At 40.9% G+C, this 12,697-nt stretch overlaps 1 protein-coding gene across 2 annotated transcripts in view; it reads left to right on the top strand.

Moving 5' to 3' along the window:
- Positions 1 to 298: 298 nt before the first annotated feature.
- Positions 299 to 12,697, top strand: part of TNFRSF19 (TNF receptor superfamily member 19) — an 82,100-nt gene continuing 69,701 nt past the window's right edge. Inside the window, exon 1 of one of the 2 annotated variants that reach the window (XM_063102534.1) lies at positions 299 to 699. The gene's annotated coding sequence lies outside the window, so the exon portion shown is untranslated. Of the gene's footprint in view, positions 700 to 8,534; positions 8,622 to 12,697 lie in introns of those variants that run through there. The other variant, XM_063102535.1, reaches the window with a different exon arrangement.

Below are 12,697 nucleotides of genomic sequence, written 5' to 3'. Positions count from 1 at the left end.
GCACTCTCATCCACCAGGGATCTTATCACCAAGAACCGTCCGCAGCAGTCGCTGTCCTTTCCAGCCGGGAGACAGATCACAGAAACTGCCCTGTGTGAGGCACAAGAGTGTACCCTGATTAGAAATCAGGCAAACCCTGGCTTCTCGGGAGCCGTGCTCCCCCACAGGCCGAATTACAGCTCGCCTGCCAGTCCCACGGCGCGGGATGATGTCATGGGATCTGCAGTTCAGCGAGATGAAAGGGAGAAAGCCGAGCCCGCTGGCACTAGGCAAAGCTTCCAACACACAAGCCGCAGCACAGCTTGAGAACCGAGAGAGCTACGGATCCAGCCACTCAGCCCAAGCCTGGAGAACCACCGGCATTGCCACAAAGTAAAAAGCAGGAGGAGAACGACGTGATCCATGTTTAACAAAAGAATGTGTGAGCTGGGAGGCGGGAGGGTAACTACCTGCGGAAAGTGAACTTTCTTGATATCCCTGCATGGATGTAAACTCAGCCCAGCCTTTGATGTTCAGCAACTGATCACCGATCAGATTACAGGCATTTCATCTCCCTGCTCGTCTGCCTTTGATCTGCATGGTTAATTTTATTTTCCTGGATTTGAAGTTTCGTCTGGGCTTGTGCTGACATACATTTTTGGGAAGGCAGAAGCATTTGGCATACAAGTGCTGCCAAGGAGAAACTAAGTTGCCGAAAGGGTGAGTACTCCAATGAGCTCAGCACGTTGCAGGTCCTGAGTTTTATGTTTTGTTGTAGCTTTCACTGCATTTTTCGCGTGTGTTCTAAGCAATTAAAAACAGGCATTTCTGTAGTTGAATACTACCTTGTGTTGCATGTGTGTATCAGAGTAAATAGGATACTTGGTGCAATTTGGGTAGTTTGTGCAGGAGGGTTTGCAGTCTGTCATGCAAATTTTACTTAGAAATGAGTTTTCAAACAGGACAAAACAGAACAGTGCTAACTTTAGCATGTAACCAGTGCTTCAGCCCCTGAGATCTGTAAGCTATAATTGCTTTAAGTATTTACAGGTTACTTTATTTAGTAAACAGTCAGTGGAACTTTGTTGGATGCAAATGTTTTCCTTGTTTTCTCATATAAAAGAGTAAAATGCATCCCTGGCAAAACTGTTTGTTTTTTATTTATTCTCTCACCTCCAAGATGTAAATCTATGAAGTACATTTCCTTATGCAGTTTGTATACTCAAGGGAATCACTGGAAAGACATTTGAGTATCATTAAAGACTTTTATGTATAAAACTGAAGAATTTAAAAACAGTGAGAGTCAAGTTGCACTATGATTGGCTAAAAATACTCTTGATTTTCTGTAACCTTTGAAAACAGCACAAGTCTTATTTACAGAAACAGTCACAGGGTTAATATTCCTAAATTAACATTTACTTTAAATTTACAGTGACAGCTGTTGTTGTAAGTTAAAATTTGCCAACTGGTTATGAAGACTATCTGAGTAATCAAGTTACTATATTACATAAAGTATTTTAGTCACATTTTCACTTTAGTCAATACACAGCATGACAAAACCAAATTATATTGCTGTACTGAATTTGAAAGTTAACTGTTACTGCTTTGTCAGTTCAAACACACACACACACACACACACACACATACACACACACAGTATAATCTTTACACTGAAATGCAAGAACTCAATACAGTAGAAAAGTAAGAGCTCCATGTTTGCACTGGTTTGTTTTAATGTTCTAGTCCTAAATTTATTGAGGCAAAATATTTAATTATCATAACAATAGTCTATTTTCTGCTAGCTGAACTACAAAGAAATTATAAGTGATAAAAACAGTTATCCTTTAGTCTGAAATTCTGATGAAACAGGGAAGGTCTAATGAGTCTCATTTCATATGTAATTAATTTTTCAGAGCCAATTAAATTACTTTTTAAACTTTCCTCCTAATATTGGAAGGGCAATTAGCATTGTTTACTTAACTTAAAAACTTTGATAGTTAAGTGGAGATTATTTAAAACCATGCTAAACTGACTATATTTTTAAGGTGTGTCAGTAAGAATTTAATCTAAAAGACTTAACTTGCTTTTAGTCATGTCAGGAGAGGCATTAAAGTTTTTTTCTACTAAAAATGAACCAAATCATGTTCACAGTATCCTACAGTATTAACTTAGGTTATTTTTTTTAAAAATTTGTTTGCTTAAAAAGTTCTCTTTAAATTACAAAAGCAGTATTAATGTTCACATTCAAATAAAGTAAGCTAAACTTTTAAAGTAATGACTGGAGAAGATGCCTAAAGAAATAGTGTGCTTTGGAACTTGCTCATTTACTTCAGATTTGGAATGAAAAAATTTTTTAAATGACTGTTTATTCTGCTACTAGGTTCATTTTAACAAATACAGACTCTCCTCAGCACAAAACAAAAAGGAGAATTAGCAATTATCTGATTAATTTAGGCTTTGTAGAAAACTAGCTTGGGCAAGTCAAGTCCTTGAAAATCCACTTCAGTGTCTGAATTAATTCAGCTAATTGTTTACTTCTTGTGTCTCTGTTGAGAAATGAAACAGAGTGTATTTGATTTTAAAAGAAAGATGGCTATTGCTGCATGTACACGTACAGTCTCAAAAAACACTTCTTAATTAATTGCCACAAGGTGACCTTGATTGTGATTTAATAGATGTACTCTAATATGTCTACTGAACAAAACCCCTATACTACATTTTTCAAAGCACTTTCCTATCTATTGCTTCAATGTCAGCTTTGTTACTGCAGAAATTCCAAGTCTTCAAGAGACTTTTATTTCTAGTCCTGATTCTATCATTGATCAGCTATGTGACCTGAAGAGAGTCACTTCACTAGTTAATTTTCTCCTGTGTGGAAGTGAGGGAGTTGATTAGATCATTTTCATGAAATAAGGACTAGACTTTTTATAGTCATTTTACAGATGAGGAAACTGAGACTATAGAAAAGTAACTTTACCTCAGCTCACATGGCTGCCTTTCTAAGTCCTAGTCTGACACTCTGTCCAGTCTACCATGCACAGTCTAATTTTCAAACTTCTAAAACAAATGCACTGTGGAACTGATCAGAGAACAACCTTAGTCTGAAAGATGAAGATAACCACTTCCTATTGCAGCATATTTTTTTGTTTCCATGCTAGTTATGTCAATCAACTGGATTCGTCTATTTTCCAACTGTTCCTTTTGCTTCCATATTTCTAAGCTGTCTAAACACACTTACTGTGACACATAATTCACTATAACATTTAAAATAATTTTCAAAAAATTTAGTATATCAGTGCAATGTGGAATTATATATATGTTTGTGTGTGTGTCTCTGTGTATATGTGTATATACAAGTTTGGCATTATATAAGCACATCTCTATGTGTTTTCAAGGAATTGATATTTTCTTAGAAGATGCCAATAGGATCCAGGAAAAGTTTAATAGTTAATTAAAGGTTATTATTCCTCAAGGAAGATTCCTAGTGGGATTCTGTGAAATTTTAGCTTGCAGATTCAGTATGGGTTTCATACACGATCTCCATACCATGTTTGACGTGTTAAGAATCCTTAAATGAGTTTTCATTAACTCCTTCTGTTTTGGGGATTTTTTCTTTTTTTCTTCCTTGGAAAAAAATACATATTTGTGAGAAAATTTAGTTATTGATTAAATTTTACACATACACACTGCTCTCAAAGTCAAATAGCTGTCCCTTATGTCTTATTACTCTCATAAAGATTTGTATAAATCTTTATAGATTGTTACTAATATTCAAAAATATGTCACTAATTATTTATTAATTCACTAATTATTAATTAATTCAATAATATTTATTGGGTACTTGTGTGCCAGGCACTCCAACAATATTTTTTAAAACACTATCTCACTCACGACAAATACATTTGTCATCCCCATTATGCAGGTGACGAAGGTGAGCCTTAGAAGGGTTAACTCACATGTGTAAGACCACAGGGCTAATTAAGTGGCAGCATTTAGTCTACCTGATTTCATATCTTAGATTCTTTTGTTGTAGGGCTAGGCAATTTATTCTTTCTATTATAAAAATTACATGGAGGTGAACTTGGCTGTTAGCACACATTATAGCCAAAGTTTTGGCCAAAAAATGGACTCTATTTTTTCTTTCTTTTGATATATTTTATAAGAACTATTAAACATCTTTAATAGAGTTTTCCATCAGCTGGCCTAGAATTGTAAGCCATAAAGGACCTCAACAAATAATCCATTTTTCCTCCACTTTAGGACTGGACCAAACTCCAGCATCCATCATTGGTTTGGTCAGACTCTCTCTCTGTGATAGCAGGGCCAATCCATGCCATCCTGGAAATATTAATGATTTGGTGGCCCTATATAAAAAGTGATTCTGTAAAGTTTTGTCAGCCTGATTGAGAGGAATGAGTGAGATCTGTGAAGGGAGGGCAGAAGTCTCCCTGGCAGCTGTGATTAATTTCTCCTCTACTGCTGCAAGTCATTCAGCAAATCCACCTACTTGCCAAAATCGAGACTCATGTCCTTCAGTTGAGAACGTAGTTTAACACCATCCATTGTCACTTACATTTGCTCTTTGATGAGAAGAAGTTAGGTGGGGGGATTTAAGCGACTTTATAAAACCATTCTTTCCAACATAAACCACTTTCTTTGACAGGAGTTCTGATAAGTACCATTTTCTCCATCCTGTTAAATGTCCCCAATTCTTTCGCAGCCCAGTAGCCTGGCACTGTGGGATCCTTAATTCAGTCCTGTGCGGAGGAGTCCACCATATTTTTGGGGAAGGAGAGGAGAGTCATTGGTGCATCTCATCTCTCACCAAACACATGAAATGGGAGTGCTTGGGAAACATGTCATGAACTCACAAAGGCCAATGCCAGTGGTAGGACTTATATAAATGCCATGAGTTTGACATTATGTAAACTAAATAACACGCCTCCTTGGCATTTTCATGTCTATTGGTGTATGAGCTAATGGGATGGTGAAGATTATGTTAGGGTTTGGAGAGCCCAGATTTTGATTCCAGCTTTATCATTAACTCGGGGTGCGACCTTGAGCAAGACACCCAGCACATAGCCTCTTGGCCCTGCACTAATAGTCTATGACTGGCAGCAGTGGGTGCTGGGAATCATTTAAATAGCTTGGTCTTGGAGGTTTTCCCCCCTTATTTTCTTAACTATATTTGGCAAACTTTAATACCCTTTGAAATTCTCACTACTAATTATTAATTCATTGAACAATTTTTTTTTTTTTTTTGGCAGCTAGCCAGTACAGGGAAAGAACCCCAGACCTTCATGTCATTGAACAAATTTTTAATGAGTACCTACTATGTTCCGTGTACTGTGAACTATAGAGACACAATTCCATTGTCTCGTGTAGCTTGCATTCTATTCCACTTTCCCAAGGAATAGAGATTTCCACTAGAAATTACTAGAAGTCAGGCAATTTTCCATTAGTTTTGCTTCCAGTGAGCTAGTTTATCACTGAAACTATTTTTTCAAGAAGTGTTTTACTTCATTAGTCCAACTTTTGGGGGGAAATATCCTGAACAAATAAACGTTGTATCAGCTGAGATGTTGCTAAAACTATCTTCAGAAAACTAACCTTTAACATAATCTGAAAAACAAACATCTCTACCAAGACCCTCATAGCCATTTGGCTTTTCCAGTAACAATTTCAACCCGTTCATGATATCTGGTGTTTTTTAAAGGAAGTAAAATGCTCCCAGCTCTAACTCTAAGCATCCATTTCATTCTGAAGGAGCCTCAGAATCATGTAATTTGTTTTGTACCAGCACTGGTGTTAATCCTGGGCCTGAGTTCTCGTCCAGATACTGTGTCTAGATCATATAAACACTCAGCCCGAGGTAAAGTGGGGAATATTTATTTATCTTAAAGGGCCTCTAATTCAAAGAATAAGATCCCTCTAATAGCTAGAGGGCAGAGGTTCAATACTGTTTTGCCCCACTGTCAATTATCATTGCAATGATCATTTATTGACTGATGCTAGGTATGGCGTGCTCTACAAAAGTGATAAACGGCTGCTAAGAATGGCTGCCATGGAGTGAGTATTTACCATGTGCCAGGTATTTGCCTAAGTGCTTTAAATACCTTGACTTATTTAACAGCCATTAGTGAAGCAACTCATTTTACAGATGAAGAACAGGAAACGCAGGAGGTTAAGTAACTTTTGCAAGGTCATGCAACTGGGAAATGGCAAGTTGGCATCAAGACCAGATTGTCTGATGCCAAAGCCCATGCCTGTTAACAATAAGGTCTCTCTCCATAGTGAGCAAACAGGCTCACGAGGAAGATCAACCAAATCCACATGAAATGATTCAAGAACTAATGAACTAAATAATGTGTTACTGTCTCTAAGTACAAAAGAAGGTCAGAGAGAAAAAGAGCACTTGGCTGAAGTTAAAGAAAGGTAGTTCCTGAGCTGGCAGATTAAATTCTGCTCAGAAAACATTTATTGAACATTTGTTTGAATGGTTGATACTATCAGAGATACAAGTTGCAACAAAATATGCATCTTCTCTGAAAGTGTTTTTAACTCCTTGAGGAAGAAAGTTAAGCACACAGATGACAACAGGAGGCAGAATGTGGCAAGTGCTAAATTGCCACAAACCTGGAGAGAGGAATTACAGCTCAGAATTAGGAAAAAACTCATAAGAGTCTTGGCTTTTGAGCTGGATCCTGAAACAGGAGTAAGTGAAGTAAGGCTCAGGTGAGGGAGATGGGTGGGTGTAAAGAGGAAGCTTATAGAGTGAAGGAAGGGCAGGTGCAGGGCACATGTGAAGCAGGGCATGCAGACCAGTTTGGCCAGTGTGAGGTCTAGAGGAGGGATAGATAAGGCTGAAAACGTGGGTGGAGCCTGAGCTTGGAAATCTTTGAACACCTATCCAAGGAGTGTGGAAGCCATTCTTTGCAATGAGGAACCTCCTGTAAATCTTTTAACCAGACGGTGGCAGCAATAAAAGGTGGGAAGCAGGGTGGATGGCTGTAGCGATGTTCTGGTGAGGAGTGGGAAGGGCCTGGACGGTGGTGGAGGTGGTGGACACAAAGAGAAAAAGAGGAGGAAAGGGTGAATGTGCGAGACTTTGCAAAGGAGCAAGCAATCGTTCAGCTTTCCAAAGAGGTACCGAGTATCCACTACGTGCTGGGCTCCGTGATACCAAAACAAACAAGAGAAACAAACACACACACACAGGATGTGCCCTCAGGAGACTGAAGTCTAGTTGGGGGAAGGAAGGCAGATAAGAGACAGCTTCTGCACGACGTGGGAAGGCATGTTAGTGAGGTGCATGGGGGACTGTAGAAATCCTACCAGGTGAGGGCTGGCGGGTGGGATAGGGAAGCCCACACTTGCCTTGAGGCTCAGATAAGATAATGTAGATTGATTTGTAATTGTGATTTCTATTCTGGATGTTAGGCTTTAAGTACACCACTTTGAGGCGTAACAGTGGGGAACGATAACATTTTCGACGTATTTTTCACAAGTACCAAGTACAGCACTACATTATTTGCAGTGTGGGATCACAAGATGTGCTTTCACGAAATTATAACAACCAATTTATTCATTCATTTAACAACTATTTATTGGGGGCGACCATGGGCCTTGGGTATAGAAAAGAAACACAGGACCTGGTTCCACCCAAAGTACGATTGAGTCAGGAACAGAAAACTGACATGGTGAATGCCTCTTTGTACCAAAGTCACGCACAGTGTCTTGGGTTTGAAGGAACCTTGTCCATTTATGTCCACTGGACAGATATAACAATAATTGCTTGCATTTCTGTAACATTCTACTGTTGAAAAAATACTTTTTTTACATACGTGATCCTTTTGCAAAGTGGGCACTGCTAGCTCCGCTTCATAAACGCGCAGACTCAAGCTCAGAAGTTTAAACGCCTTACGCAAGGTCCTGCTGAAGCCGCCTCTCCCGCACCATGGGCAGCGGCTTCGGGTTTGCGGAGCGACCCCAGCGGCTAGACGGGGCTGGTCCCCGCGCACAGGAGGTGGACACAGACGGTGGCCAGGACGCACCCCGCGCGCGCTCTAGACGTTTCTGTGCAGTGAGCGAACCCCGGGAGAGCATCTGTTGGAAAAATGCATCAGTGAATCAATGAGGCAGCTAGTAGTGAGCTGGCTCGTCCTGATCGTGACCGACCCGAGCTAACGCGCCACAGCCCAAGTCCGGCTCTGGGTAAGATGTGACCCGGCACTAAAAGACACAAAGGTCCTGGGGAAACAGGCCAGGGTGGGAAGGCAGGCCCCCTCCCGTCTCCGAAGGGAGTCCCTCTACTCCACCAAGCTCTCGGTGGTCTCGGCTCCCCGGCCCCGAGTCTCCTCGCCCCGCCCCGCCTTCACCGGGGCCAGCAGCGGCGGGGGCCGCGCACCGCGGGGCCGGGCCGGGAGGGGGCGCCGGGCGGGGGCGGGGCTCCGGCGGGGCGGGGCGGGGTCCGGGAGGCGGTGGCCGTTGCCGGGTGACCGGAGCGCGCGGAGCCCGCGGCGCGGGGAGGCGCTCGGCGTCCGCGCCCGGGAGGACCGGCTTCCAGCTCCGCGCCCCGCGCCGCGCGCCCCTGAGCCGCCCACCCCGGCCGGCCCTGCAGGAGCCCCGAGGTGACCGGGAAGGTAGGTGCCCCGCGGGATAGGAGCCCGGAGAGGAGGCGGCCGCCTGACGGAGGGAGGGGCGCAGGCTGCTCACGTGCGGACTGTGCCCGACGAAGGGACCCCCGGGAGGGGTGACAGCCCGGGAGGCCGAGGAGGAGGCGCCGGGGATGCAGAGCAGGGGCCGCGGCCGCTGAAGGGACGAGCGCGTGTGAGCGCCTCCCGGTCTCAGGCGATGGGAATGACAGGGCTCGGACGTCCTGTGCGGGGACCCTGGAAGCAGAGAATCTGCTTGTCTGCGCAGTGCCCAAGTCGCGCCTCCACGGCCCGCGTGCGGCCCCCACCCCCGCCCCCACCCCCGGCGCGTCTGAGCCTCCCCGGGCGGGCCGGGCCCGGACGCGCGTGTCTGTAGCGGGCAGCCGCGGGCCTGCCCTGCACGACTGTAGCGCAAGAGATGAAAGAGAACGTTGACAAGATCTAGAAGCAGCCCAGACTCACAGTCCTTCTGTGGAAAAGGAACATTTCCTAAATGTCGGCAGCACCTAGGAGTGCACTTATGAGTACAGCATGTATAGATTCAGAGAGAGAGAGAGAGAGCGCGAGAGAGAGAGAGAGCGCTCGCACAGCCCTTGCCAAGGTTCTGATGCCACCTCACGTTCCTGGAATAGAAATTCAGCTAAGATGTATACTCTTGAAGATCAAGTTTGACGGGATCAAAAGTCTGTGATCTCTTTTGATGGTAGTGAACCACTCCTGAAGCCTTCATTTACCATTGCAGAAAAACCATGTCTTTTTTTTTTTTTTTTTTGCACTTTAATAAAAGGACACAATTTGCAAACCAACAAAACCATAGGTATTGTTCAATCTTTCTTTAATTGAAACAATTTAGCTCAATACATTTATGAAGATGTAGTTTTTACTCAAGTGACAGTTTCTTTAACTACAAGACAATTTATATAAACAGGAAGCGGTTATTGTTAACCATGACTTATGCAAACAGAAGAATTTATTTTACTGTTATTTCGTGATCAGATACTTATATGCAAAAGGGAGGATTATATTGCATTAGTTCGGGATTTACTCAATATGTTTTCTGTGGTGCAGTTTCACCTGAGGCGTTTTTGCCAAAGCTTTCATGTAGTTTTAAAATACATTTTATTTTAAGCACTGCTTATTATCTAATTTAAAGATATATAACTAACAATCACTTCTTGGCCTTTTGGCTAAGATCAAGTGTAAACATATATAACTAGAGGGTGAGAATTGAGTCCTAGTGTGGTTTTTGACATACTTGCAGAGATGTGAGAACTTAAAAAGATTTATTCTTTGCATAATATTTATCAGGTTGTTCTGAAAGTAATACAAAACATAGAAATGCATTTTCATTTTGGAAATATTGCCTTGACATCAATACATGGAGCATTATCACAGGCTTTATAAGTTCTTTACTTTTCAATCTATGGACATGGCTTATGACACCTACTTTATTACCAAGGCCACATGGCTTTATTGACTTTAGAATTTTTTTTTTCCATAGTAAGTGCTCACTTTGGAATGTTGTGTTAGTATTTTCTGGGACAGTCATGGAAGTTATTTGTTTCTTTAGCCCTAGTGTCTTATGACTCTGAGTCCAGGCTGGATCTTGAATTTGAAATTAAGGACACATGAAGACTCTCATGCACTTGAAATGACAGTGTACAGTGCCTTTTCTATCCAGAAGACTTGAGTAAGGACCATTGCTAACATTTAAGTAGCTATAAAATAAGCTTTTTAAATTTTTTTTTTACTTCAGACGATTATGAGCTTTAATTTGCATGTATTTTAGAGTGGAAAATAAATTGAGATATGTAATATCATGTGCTATCCTTAAAATATTCATTTAATTTGTTAGTTATAGCTCTGTTGCGTGAATTTAGGGCATACTGAGGACTTTTTAAGTGTAAGTGAAGAATTCTCCTAACACTCATGAAGGTAATTTCAGTCTCCTTTTTTACCTACATTCATCCCTCGTTCCCTGATACTCACTGGGGGATTGGTTCCAGGACCCCCGAGGACATAAAAATCCAAGGATGCTGAAGTCCCTGCTATAATATGGCATAGTATTTGCATATAACCTACACACATCCTCCCATATACTTTAAATAATCTCTAGATTACTTATAATGCCTAATACAACGTAAGTGCTATGTAAATAGTTTTTATACTGTATTGTTTTTTATTTGTATTATTTTTTGTTGTACTTTTTATTATTTTTTTATGAATATTTTCTATCTGTGGTTGACTGAGCCCTCAGATTCAGAACCTGTGGATGTGGAGGAACAACTTTCAGTCTCTGAACCCACACTTAACTCAATTTCCTGTGTCCAGTTACACTCCTCAAAAATTAACCCAACACAAGCAGAGAACCCTGGGCATCCTTTTTTTTATGTGGTTTTTTTTGTTTGTTTTTGGCAACTGGCCCGTACTGGGATCTGAATCCTTGAACTTGGTGTTATAACAACATGCTCTAACCAATTGAGCTAACTGGCCAGCCCCCCAGCAGGCATCTTTAATACATGAAAAAAGCCAAGTCTTTTTAAATCAATGAATCAATACTTAAAGTCAAGCATTAAAAATTCTGGAAAAGGTCAACATGTTACATCTGTGTTGACTACAGGTTGAATAAGAAAGCCCACCTTGCATAAATGTACACTCCAAATAAATAAATTGACAGCTGCCTACGTGACAAGAGAGCCATGGAACAGTTAAACAGTTAAATACATTTGTCTCGTGGCAGCTGATTATTAAATGTTCATAGGCTTTTTAAAGTAACCTTTTAGCTGAAGAAAAAGAAAAGCAAGCAGTAGGAACAGAATTTCTTTTCATGATTTACTGGTTGAGCAATGAGTTTGTTCATCGTATTTTATCTGTTTAAAATGTTTACATTTAAAAGTAAGATGTTTGAACAGTATTGGGTTATCTTCTGGTCCACGCATCACATAACATGTACCTTTTAAAACTGAAGTTTTAAAACCTGGGTTTGAAGAAAAGAACAGCCACCCCTCGGCAATTATACAAGACAAAGGAACTTGTGTGTGTGAAGACGGAATGTTATTTAGCCTCTTCAGTCAGCTAGGATGGGTCTAGCAGGAGGAAGTTCTGAAAGAATGGAGCCTGCTTACAGTGCAGAAGAACACGACGCAGGGTGTGAAGGATGGCTTTGGAATCTATCCAGACTTCCTTCCAAAGTAAAAATTTAAACAGCTGTGCTTCAGAGATGGTTATGCACAATTCTCTTAAGACAGAATGTGTGGATGTTTGATGTCCCCTTAGTCCTTGATGCTACACTTTTACTCTATTTGTGTTTTAGGGTAGAGAAACATTTGTGAATTTTGGAAAAGCGCCTTAGTTACAGTGGGCTTGTTGACTGAACATTTTGAGAATAATGACATTGATTTTCCTAGGGCAAAGGTGATAAAATCTACAATCTCAGAGAAATTTTTTAAAAAATTAGGAGCCTGACCCTTAATGTTTTTAACTATGGAGGAATTGGAGATATTATATTTGGCAGCAGAGATTTTTAAAGGTTGTGGAATTGTGGTAGAAAATATTTCATGATTTGAAAAAGAGAGACCATCCTCGTTTCCCAGCCAACAGCAATGTGTGTTCCTCTACTGCAGCACACCTTTGTGAGCTTTCCAGGCTACCAAAAGGGCTAATAACTGTAGTATACAGGAAGAATGATTTTCAGAATATAGTGAAATTAAAGGACAAGATATATAATAGCTGGATGCCGGGGGTTATTGTCCTGTTTGTAAATAGCAGTACCCTGAATTTCTAATTAATTTTTCATTCTTTTAACATGTGAGACTGACAATATTTCTAAGCCATTTGTCATTATGTTCCACCATTAAAATGTAAAAGCCTGTATTTATAGCATTGGCTTTATTTCAATGCTGATTTTATGAATTGTAAGCCTGCCAGTTTACATTAATGTCGATATATTTCTTTAATGTTTCATCTTATTGCATATTGGAAAAATGTAGGGGTTGAAGGTAGCTTCATTACATAATGTTGATACAGTTTACTAGATGAAAACTGTTACCTGCACTGCATGTGTT

This window comes from Cynocephalus volans, chromosome 7, assembly GCF_027409185.1.
Source record: "Cynocephalus volans isolate mCynVol1 chromosome 7, mCynVol1.pri, whole genome shotgun sequence".
In the NCBI taxonomy this organism is placed as follows: Eukaryota; Metazoa; Chordata; class Mammalia; order Dermoptera; family Cynocephalidae; genus Cynocephalus; species Cynocephalus volans.
This window is presented reverse-complemented; position numbering and strand designations above follow the sequence as displayed.